Source organism: Grampus griseus (genome assembly GCF_964374135.1).
Source record: "Grampus griseus genome assembly, chromosome: 11".
NCBI lineage: Eukaryota > Metazoa > Chordata > Mammalia > Artiodactyla > Delphinidae > Grampus > Grampus griseus.
In genome coordinates this window covers 71,551,856-71,564,008 of record NC_139005.1, presented here as the reverse complement: position 1 = coordinate 71,564,008, position 12,153 = coordinate 71,551,856, and the positions used below count along the sequence as shown (strand labels likewise).

Here is a 12,153-nt window from a genome sequence, read left to right as displayed (position 1 = left end):
TTGTTAAAAAAAGGATCCTGAGCAGACCTACTGAATCTCCACAAGGAGAGACTTGGAACATTATTATAACAAAAGCTTTAGGTAATTTCGTGGTCATAAAATCTGGAAAACACTGGTGTGGTATAATGTCCTATTTTTTAATAAATGAGGTAGCTGGTCTGGAGAAGTAAAATACTGATGGTTAATAACAGCCAACCTGAGACTATTAATTAACTTTTCACTATGTCATAGTTTAAGGCAGTAGACAGAATAATTCAAGATTTATAAGACATTATCTCCACAATAAAAACAGAGAACTATCCTTTATGGAATGGCAAACAAATGTATTACACGACAGCATCAATATTGATTATATGAATCATTTTCAAGAAATTAAGTACTTTTTGAACTATATGAATCATTAAAAAATCAAACATATATTTTAAAAACATGCCTAAAAGTAGTTAACTAAGCTAATAAAAAAAACTGCCATGTTACTTTTTATGACCTGCTTTCAGAAGTCCCATAGTATCTTTTCTGCTGCATTCTATTTATTGAGACAGTCATAAAGACCCACCAAGTTTTAAAGAGGAGGGTTGCAGTGGGGAGAGACATAGACTCCACCTCTGGACTGGGAAATTGCCACTGTCTATGGGATTGGAAATGTTCTTGCAGCCATTTTTGGAAAATACAATCCACAACCATGGGGTTCTTATTGAACATACTTGGGATGACTTAACTCATAGTACAACCCCACATAATTTATTTTAGTCTATACAAATGTATCCAAAAACCAGGTTGAACGTAGAATGAAACTATAGGTTAATCTAAAAGAGAAACTTTTCAAATGCAGTTGTAAACAGAATGCTTTTAGCATGGTGAAAATATATGATTGTGGTTATTCATTTAGTCATATGTAATGGGTCAATAAATAGGTATATACTTTTGGTTGTAAATGTATGCGTTAAAAGGTAGATGGGGCTTCCCTGGTGGCGCAGTGGTTGAGAGTCTGCCTGCCAATGCAGGGGACAGGAGTTCGAGCCCTGGTCTGGGAGGATCCCACATGCCGCGGAGCAACTGGGCCCGTGAGCCACAACTACTGAGCTTGCGCGTCTGGAGCCTGTGCTCCGCAACGGGAGAGACCACAACAGTGAGAGGCCCGCGCACCGTGATGAAGAGTGGCCCCCGCTCGCTGCAACTGGAGAAAGCCCTCGCACAGAAACGAAGACCCAACACAGCCATAAATAAATAAATAAATTTATAAAAACAAAAACATCATCTCAGTTCAGTTGCTGCCCAGCTGCCCTTTCTAAAAAAAAAAAAAAAAAAGGTAGATGTAAACACAGCTGTCTCTCTATTTCTCCACTACCTAAACACATTCATATATATGTGGGGACACATCATATATATGTAAGTGTATGTATATATAATATATATATATATAAACACACACACACATATATATAGTGTCCTACTAAAGCTAATTCAGCAATGTCATTTTTTTTTTTAAGAAACTTTATTTCCACTAATCTATTTCCATTTTCTGTTTATGAGTCTGTGGAAGAACAAGCTGAGACCACTCAGTGGTCAGTCCTACCTGTTCAGCGGCCTGAGCAGTGGAAGCTGCAGTCCAGTCCCCAGTGGTGGGCGGAGCGCTGCAGTCTTCAGTAGGGAACCGCTGATTAGGCGCAAAAGGCGCCTGCAGACCCATCTGCAACCTCAGGTCGAGCAGCAGCAAATTCGGGAGCTGGAGCAGTCCATTCGCCCTGAACTTCCTCCTGGGTCACAGCCTTTCCAGCAGCGGCCTTCTTAGCATCTCCGCAGAGTAGAGATCAGGCTGCCCTCCCCCGGGTGCTCACGGGAGGTGGTGCCACGCATGCGCAGAACTTCCTGCAGCCCCCGCCCCGCATCCACCACCGCAGACCCACCTCGGGAGCTCCCTTGTTGTCGCTGGGGATGGCGATGTCCACAAAGCGCAGAGGAGAGACTGTGACACAGTAATGGAAAGCGGGTTAACATAAAACGCCTCCGAGATCAACCTGGATCAGTAATCACTGAAAGTCGTGGCTCTGGGAAGGCGGCCTGGATCTGGTTAGGGAAGTTTCCAGAAGAGAAGTGTCTGGCAATACGAGTGGCTCCTGGCAGCAGCAAACTTCAGCACAGCTCGCTGGCCAATATTCCTAGAGGATATGACACTGACATCAGCCCCGTTTCCAATGGCAACAACGGCGCGAGCCGCCAGGAGAGGCTTCTCCCAGGTTCTCTTTAGGCGTATGAGGTAACGTCATCACTTTTCCTTTTGTAGATGTACTGTTCCAATTGGTAGTCAAGGTTGGTGTCACCTAAGTGGGTTCCTGATCCAAGGAACTGGAGGAAATTCTCCTCCTTCATTTGCAGGCCATCAAGGGCTCCGGACTTTGTGAACGTTTCCCTTTAACCTCTGAGGGGAACCCAGAACAATGCCTTATGGACCCCTCTCTGGGTAATGCAGGAAAGCAGGAATGTCATTTTTAATAAATAAATAAAAGCATTATATTAGCAAATTAAATTGTGGTCAGTTTATATGCAGTGAAAAATTTGAAGAAAATGCATGACATTCTAGATCTGGAAGAATTCTCAGCTCTTTGCTAACCCTAACAGCTAAAGGTCACAGTTATGAACTGAATTGTGTCCCCTCAAAATTTATATGTTGAAACCCTAACCTCCAATACCTAGAATGTGACTTTATTTGGAAAGAGGGCCTGTAAAGAGGTGATTAAGTTAAAATGAGGCCAATAGGGTGGACCCTAATCTAATCTGACTGCTGTCCTTATAACAAAAAGAGATTTGAACACACAGAGATACCCAGGGCACAAATGCACAGAGGGACAACCATGTGAGGACACAGCAAGAGAGTAACAATCTGCAAGTTAAAGAGAGAGGCTTCAGAAGAAACCAACGCCACTGACACTGTGATCTTGGACTTTCAGCCTAGAACTGTGACACAATACATTTCTGTTGTGTAAGCTACCCAGTCTGTGGTAGTTCATTATAGCAGCCTAGTAAACTAACATAGTCACTCAATCTACTATTTGAATGTATAAACAGAATTAGATATCTTTCAATATTTTTCTAAATATTCTATGAAGAATTTTCTACCCAAAAACTTTAAATACATTTTGGGAAGTCTATCCTTTGTAAAGCCTCACGTTTCCCTAAATTTCCCTCCTACACTTGTGCCCCTGAGCACTCACGTTTAAGGTCCTCTGGCCTTGTGTGTTTGGGATCCTTTTATAAAAGACAGTTCTGAGTATATTCAAAGCATGTTATTACCACAATTCCCCAGGAAAAACACAAGTATTGTTTAAGATTAGAAGTTCTATTATGAAATCAACCTATGTTTAAATAACCTTTTGGTTTTAATTGATGTTTTTAAAAACATGAACAAAATGCAGTGTCAGGGTCAGAGCATTTGAGACTTAATAGCCATGAGAGACTTATGCACTCCTCGGTGTGATTATAAATGCATTGCCCTTTCTACACAACCGTACAATAATTATTTAAGCATAAGCTGACAGGAGAAACAACAACAAACACCTTTGTCTCATTTAAAAAGGGAAAAATATATTCATAGTTTTTTTAAAAAAATAGAAGTTGCAAGTACTTGTGTTTACTTATGTAAGTTCGTTGGTTTGTGTCTGTATATTTGTGTTAGCATATTAATTCAATAGATTAAACCATTTATGAACTCTGTGTCCTAGGATAAATTCCTAAATCTAAAACAAAACAAAACAAAAACAAAAAAACCACTGTCCCCTCATCTATAAAATGGGGCAAATAAAACTCTATCTCTAAAAGATTGAGGTGGGAGGATTAAATAAGAAAACATATGCAAAACTCTTGGCAAAGTGGCTAATACATAACAAGAATCAATCAAAAGTTGGCAACTATAAGTTTTTATTACCATAAAGCTCAGATGCTGAATTTCTCAAAGACAGAGACCTCTGTTATCTTAGGGCCAGCATCATGCCCTAGAGAATAGGTTCCCTATGAGTATTGTAGATTGAACTAAATTATTGTCTGTTGGGCTGAACCAAAATATATATTATATTACATTTACACGTCTTATACTTCTGTTACTTTCTAAAAGTATTTTAATATTGCAAAGAAAAAAATTTTATCAAATGTTAAGGCAGTTAACTGAGGAAAATAAACTATTTTAAGAAATCTAAGTTAGTTTGGGCTTGATTCTTATAAACCCAATGCTTTTGAACAATATGTAGTCATTAACCATGTATGATAAGAAGACTTCTGTTTCAAAGAAAATTTAATAATGTTGTTGGTATTCCAATTTGCTTTATTGATCAAAAATTTAATTTTTCCTTTGCTATTTAGAGTTGATTAATTTGATTTCTGATCTTAAAAACTTTAATCTTTTTTTTTTCTGAAAAAAGGCAAAACATTTTGCTAATTTTCAACTTTCAAGGGTCTGCAGTCAGTTCAAGGCTCAAAGCTGATAGTGGCACAAGTCCACTCAATTTAGCAAAAGTGAGTTCTCTGTTCCTCTCTAAATGTTACAGAGAATTCATTACCTTTTTTGCACTTAAAAAGCTGAAACAAAAAGCCACGGATATCAACACATCATGAACTCGTAAGAGGAAAGGCTATCTTGATTGCTGATTTCTTGCTCTTACAATTTACCCTAACAGAGGATTTCTGGAAAGATATACCAGAACCATAGGACAGCGAGACTGTTCGGCGATGGAAGGATCACGGGGACAGAATTCAGGAATCCAGATTCCAGCCCTGATCCTGCTAAATCACACCATTTCTGGTGAATATCACTAAATTTCTCTGGATCTCAGCCTTCTTTTCTGGAAAATAGGAAGTATGATGTGTGTATCCTTCTCCATGAGAATATGATTATGCTTTGAAAAATGGAGAACACGATTTAAATACGGGGAATTTTTGTCTCATATGTTGTCTGCTATGGTATATATTTTTCTCTATGAAAATGAGTATTGAGTAAGCCAATGCCATCAATAGATCTTATGAGAAGTTAACAATGTACTCCGAACATTTACTGCATGCCAATTGTGTACCACTTATTGCCTGGCTACTATGATCTAGGGACTTGAAATGTATCACTGTCTAATCTTTAGAAGGCAACTAACTACTAGGTAGTCATTTTTATTCTGATTTGACAGAGCAAAAACCATCAAGAGCATCAGTCCTGTATGTTTTGTCCACATGTGCAGGAAAAATGTTCTAGATTGGAGCCAGAAAGCATGACTATTCCCATTTTATAGATGGAGCTTCTGAGGCTCAGAGAGGTTGAGTTGCCCAAAGTCAAACAGAAGGTTAGTGACAGATATAGTCTCCAACACTTCTGGGAGATGGGTACTGGGAGCTCCATTTAACCTATGGGGAAACTGAGGCTCAGAGAGGTTTAAGAATCTGCCCTAAATTTCCCAGGCAGAAAGAAATCCTGCTGAAGCCAGGATTTAATCCCAGGTCTGTTGACTGAAAAGCCAATGTTCATTTCACTACCACACAGTGTAAAAGGAAGCATGTTAGATACACAAAATATACCTCCTCCTTTTATTTAATACACAGTAGTAAAATTAATCATTTTGCATTTTACAACTTCCTTGTTCACTTTTCCCTCCGTCCTTGACTACAAAGCCTCTCTCTGCTCTTCTGCCTGATTTAGCTGGTCTCCAAAATTCAAACCTGTTCTATTTTCTTTTCAGAGAGAAAGGTTTATATAGCATCATACTTTCTTTTCTTCTTGCTAGTTCTGCTTATATTGCTGAGAGTTCAAGGACTGTCTTCCTTAACAATGCCAGATCTTTGATGCATTAGATTTAGGAGAACAGCTTCAGCGTAAGGATGAATTGACAAAAACTCTTTATTGAAGTTCAAATAGGAAAACTTTGTACCACTGCAAAAAATCAAGATTTTAGCTAACCCTCTTTGTTCACAACATCCTATGGTGTTGATATTCTTTAGTGAACCTTCTCCCTAGGAAGCCTTCCTTCTTCAAATACCTTCTTTAGGTTCGCTCTCAGTGCTTTAATACCTTTACTACTTTATTTCTGCTCAGTGCAAACTTTTTGGTTTCTCTTTTCCTAGTTAGCACCATTGGAAACCAGATGAAAGGCAGCTTCTCACTTTGCACTGATAGTTGATCAAGATAAGCCGACAAACACAAAGGTTACAGAGATGATATTGTACAAGCTATATTAAGGTCGGGTAACCAGAAACCCAATAAGGTGGATTAGGGGAAAAATCAGCACAGATAATCTTAAGCTTCCAAAGTTTGCCCTGAAAAGACTCAATGCTAGCCTATTTCCTTTGCTCTACATAAAAGAACATTTCTTTGCTTTTGGAGCTGTTCATTGTCATGAAATCAGTCATTTGAATCAAAATCCTTAAGGACATTTTCCACGCTGAGAGTCCTGCTTTGAAAAGTGTCTAATTATCTTATAGTCCTGATAACTACCCAGCATGCCCTAGACTTGACAAATTATTTTCTGTGATTAGACTCCATGAGAAAACTCTGCAATGTAAATACTGTACTATCAGAAATATTTAAGTCACTTCTTAGCCCATAAATTCTTCTATTAATAAGAAAAAATCATTAAGGGATGCAGTAAAATATCATGGTTAGAAGGATGGGCTTTTAGAGTCATTCAGGTACAGGTTAAATCCAAGATTGGGCACTTTCCATCTGTGTGACCTTGAGTAGTCACTTAACTACCCTGTGGCTGCAGTTTTCTCATCTGTAAAACAGGTGACTGTGCCATGCCCACCTCATAGGTGGATTTGATCATGTTGCTTCTCTTTCTGTAGATAATGACAATGATTAGCATCACCCTATGCATAGATGGTTTACCAAAACTAAACAATACAGTTGTGCTAGGAGTATTGTGAGGATTATTGTATAGATTACTATAAAGGTTAAATAATATTTGCAAAGTACTTATCACTTGATAAGTGTTCCATAAACAATTATGAACAGACCTCAAGCCAGTTCAATATGTAAAAGTCTTAGGTTCTTTATGGTAGATTATGTGGCCACCAGGTCATTTTTGAAAGCAAATCACAGACCCAGTTCTGCAATACATATAGACTAATATATTGATAAATAGACATGAATCAGGTGACACAAAATATTCTTTATAGCTTGATAAAGTCTCAGCTCTTGATACAGTTAAGTGTTCCATTAGCATCTTACATGAAATAGTTTCTCAAAACAAACACATCACTAGAAATCCTCTCACACTGATGGCCGGAACCAGTCTGTTCAGGGCTCAGGTCTTAAAAGCATTATTTCTACTGCTAAAATTCAGGCCTTCTTGAATTATTATACCCTGTTCATGACTGCTTCTAGAACAATTTTAGCCAGTACAGGTATCCTGAAGAGCTTTAATTTTTGCCGATGAGATGGTCTTCTTACATTAATGATGCTGGTCAATAAGCCACCATTTTCACCTCTGAAAAATTATTTGCCATATAGTATGCTGTTTATGAATAATAGGGAACATTCTTATTTCTAACTTATTTCCAAAATCTATGCTGAAATAAGCTAGATTTTGATAGCATAGATATGAATAATAGAAGTGCTTGCATTAGTAACCTCTAGAGCATGGAACTTCTAATTTGAAAGCTAGCTGGACGGCCCTGGACTGAAATTCTTGAATAGAATGTTTCCAGCACCTGGGATGTGCCCTCAGTCAAATAACACACACACAATACCACACTGCATATTTTAAGCAATAATCAATCCAATGTAAGCATGTGTTCTTTATAAATGAAAAACAAAACATATATTTAAATCAATGATTATGACAATAATCAGCTCACCTTATTTTTATCTACTGTCTCACCTTGGGTATAGTCTTCAGAATAAGAAAGCTGGTAACGGGGATTTGCCATGGGGGTCTCCATAGAATGGAATGACAGATTTGAATGGAAAAAAAAATTTTTTAAAGGAGGGTAGGTGAGGGTGGCCTCTGTATGTGGCTAAGATGACAATGTCTAGGGCTTACTAGCCATTCTAAGCTTGGATCTCAATTCTGAAAGCCATCTCTTCCTTCAAGGCCTCTTTAGACTAGGTTGAAAACTGGTCAAGATCCCCATAACCTCTGAAGATAGGGTCATTGCAAATAGTTTCTAGCTGAGGGAAAACATAGACAATAAGGTACATTGTTAACAAATGTCTTTTATCCAAACTTGATAAGTGGTCTGATGACGCTGGAGGGAGACACGAAAAATCTGCTACTTGTCCAAGCAAGTTGAATGTCCACTAAAAAAAAAAAGTAACCACAATGCTTATTTCAGACTTTGGAACCCACAATGGTAAAGTTTATCTGTTCACTAGCTGCCTTAATGTCAAATTCTTTTCACCCACCACCTTGCAGAAGGAAAGAAAGAAGTTTCCAAATACATGACAGCTTCTCTGTTATTTCCTGTTTATAATTTTTAAAGGAAGAGATAACTAGGGGAGTCATATTATATCATTAGAGCTTTACAAAGTACTAGTGCATTTGTCTATGTCTCTATACTCTTTATTAACTGTGCCATTCAAGAGTTGTATAGAACAAACTTGTCAATTAGGAAATAGGCCATACTCTAGAAACTTCTCATTTAAATGATTCACTAGAGAACACATTTCAAAAGTACAATGTACAAAAGAACACTGCCACAGTTGAAGTCACAAATCTCTTTTAAAATCAGATAAGTGGAGAGGATAACATCACTGACAAAAACATCAACCTAAATTAATTTATCTAATACACATAAAAGTTATGAGACATATATGAAAGTCTTAATATCCAGGAAAATTATGCAAAAACATAGAGTTAAATAATATATTTTTAAATGTCATGGAGAAGAGGGACCTGTAGTAAAACATATAAAATTTGTAACAGTTCATGGTATTTGATTGTCTAATATATATATATATAGTGAACATTCTCCTATATTCTGGGAATATAGACTATAGAAAAGCATATTCCCAGAATATACATATTATTTAGAAAATCAATTCTACCTTTTTCTCTTGCCTAGAAATTCTCCTCTAAATAATCTTAAAATCACTGTCTTATTAATAATCACTCTTTACTATAAACAAGGGTAGAATATTTACTCTTTGATCTTGATTCCTTGGAAGTAGTGTTTCCGGACTAGCCAGAAAGTGTTTCATAAGTCAATTCTGGAGACAAGTGTTCTACCCCTCATTCAAATAAGCCTGTCTGTAGCATCAATTCTTCATATGTAGATTAACCGTGTAAACCACATTTTATCAAAATTCTCTTCTAGTTTTAAAAGCTACGTGTTTGTGAAATAACTCAGTTTCTGAAATCTTTAAGGATTAGAAAAAGACATAAACAAAAACATTTATATAAGTTAAATGAAATAATTATACTTATTAAAAAATAAATTTGGAGTCAAAAAATACTTGTTAAACTTTTAGTAGCAAAAAAAAACATGAAGACATAGTTAACGTTTACCAAGCCCCCATATGCATATTCTCTCCCTAGAATGTTCCCATCAAATTTCCACAGCTCATTTTGTTCTTTCACTCAGCACATTTTGAGAAGTATCCTTCTCTCCTTCACCGGATGAGGGCTCATGGATTACAAAATAATTTTCCCATTAATTGTAAGCCTAATGAAGTTTGTAAGGAATGAGCAACCACTCTGCTTCAAAGAGGAAGTGTTATCTGAACCAGGATTTGAATGATGAAAAGGAGATCTCAGGCAGAAAATAGAGAACAAGCTACTACTCCGTGCTAAAAGAACAATGTGAACGCAGGAACAAAGGTGTCAAAGAGAAAATGTTGAGAAGTCCAATATGGCTAGTTGGAAGGAAGTGGCTAGTACAGTTGATGAGTCTAGGGAGCTACAAATGTTGTGGCCAAATTGTGGGGAGCTTCGGATTTTATTCTCTAGGTATGGAGAATCAGAATACATTTATAGACAGTGAGGTGCTGTGCCTAGATTTTTATAGATGCTACAGTAATGTTGGCAGTGATGATGAAGTAGATGGGGAAGAGTATATTGGTGAAGTGGATGGGACAGGATGACATTTGATGAATATACTGCAATAGTTTAAATGAGATTCATCAGCTCTGAAGTGAGGCAGTGATGACAGAAATGAATGATACATTTTAGAGGAGATTATTGGAAGTAATTTAAAATTATTTGTTATAATTACTGGAAGTATTAAAATATTTGTCAAATGAATTAATTAATGAATAAATAATATGAGTTATTTCTGCAAAGTTGAATTAATAGTTTTAAGTGTACCAGGAAATTCTTTCTCTAAGATCCATTGGATTCCTTTTTACTCAGGTTTCTACTAGAATGTTTAAATAAGTCTATTCCTTTAGAATTTCTTGATAATCTCACTTTTTCAGTAGGTCATGATGTCTAATAACTTCTAGATTATTTGATATCCATGGACGATAATGATCTTTGTATATTATAATTATCTTCAGGAAACACTCCTTTCTTTTTTTTTTTTTTTTTTTTTTTTGCGGTACGGGGGCCTCACACTGTTGTGGCCTCTCCCGTTGCGGAGCACAGGCTCCGGAAGCACAGGCTCAGCGGCCATGGCTCATGGGCCTAGCCGCTCTGCAGCATGTGGGATCTTCCCGGACCGGGGCACGAACCCGTATCCCCTGCATGGGCAGGCGGACTCTCAACCACTGCGCCACCAGGGAAGCCCAACACTCCTTTCTTTTTGTCAACCAAATTCCTTCTGATATGTGATCAATATTTATTAACAACACTAAATTGAACATTCTGAGTTAATATTGTAAACATCTCTAGATTTCATAAAAGAGTTAAAAAATATCTCTGATTTGACATCATACAGGCTCAACGTTTTTTCAGGAATGTAATTATTTACTGTTGTTTTTAAATTGGACCTGTGATTAATTTTTAAGCACAATGTAAAGGGAAAAGAAGGCCGACTATCAATAATTTAAGTATTTACTATCCTTGGCAATATTTTCTAACCTTTATTCTATAATCAAGAAAAAACTAAACAAATGAGTTTGATGGTATCCCCTGAATATAAGAAATTTGGGGTTTTTCAAAGAATAGTCTGTGAACGGATATCTTTCATCATTTTTAAGGCTGGCCAAACCAGACACCAATAGGATAAAGGAAACTTCACATTTTTGTAGCTTGTGGCAACTCCATAGGAAGAAGGTAATCTTTCCAATTGACTTTAGCAGGAAAATACCTCAGTGGATTCTGATTAGCCCACCTCAGGTGATATACCCATACCTCACCAATCAGGGGATTGGCCAGACCTGGATCCTAAACCAACCCCTACAGTGAGGGGGGAAGGGGAGGCAAAGCCTTGTGAATGACAATCCCTTCTGAGAGACATGGGATCATCTTGCGTGATTTCTACAAAAGAAAGTGGGATGCTAGTAGCAGAGGAAGAAGAATAGGAGAGTTGTAGAGCAGATAAAAAATCCTAACCGTTGTCCACATGCCTGGATTAGATCATGCCTTTCCACTTACCAACAGAGGGATCTTGAATAAATTACTTAACCTTATTGGTCCTTAGTTTCCTTATTTATCAAACAGAAAAATTATCTCCCTTACATGATTGTTGTGAGAAATTGTTGACGTCGTACAAGCTCTGGGCCTTATCCGATTCCTGCCTCCTGCCTGGCATCAGTAAACTAATTGGAAAAGTATTTAAGAGATTCACTGTGTTCTGCTTACTGTACTAAACACTGAAGATAAACTAATGAGTGAGGACAGTCATAGTCAGTGACTTTAATCAAATAATCACACAAACAAATGTTTCATAAATGCTACGAAAGAGGGAATTCATACTTGAGTTTATAATAAGAGGGGAGTTGATCAAATCAGAGGTTAGGGAAAACCTGCCTGAGGAAGAGAATATAGGGAATATTGAGTTGAGATCTAAAGAATAAGAAAATATCTACTGGGTAAAGAGGAGATTTGAGTAAAGTGGTCTCTGCAGAAGCAGAAGGAAGAGTATAACCAAAGGCTCTGAAATGGGAGGGAACTCTGAGGAACAGAAAAGGTTTCTTGCCTCTGGAGCAGGGAGCACAGCACAAATTGACTCTGGAGAGGCAGGGAGGGGGCCAGACCTGGGAAGCCTTAAATTCTTTGCTTTTCTTTATTCCAAGAGCAATGA

The 12,153-nt window shown here is 37.4% G+C and overlaps 1 pseudogene across 1 annotated transcript; it reads right to left on the bottom strand.

The window, feature by feature from the left end:
- Positions 1-1,504: 1,504 nt before the first annotated feature.
- LOC309829921 (small ribosomal subunit protein uS2-like) lies at positions 1,505-7,899 on the bottom strand (annotated as a pseudogene). Its single transcript has 2 exons — positions 7,828-7,899; positions 1,505-2,394 (listed from the first exon to the last, which is right to left on the bottom strand). The product of its transcript is annotated as a small ribosomal subunit protein uS2-like (transcript).
- Positions 7,900-12,153: the final 4,254 nt, after the last annotated feature.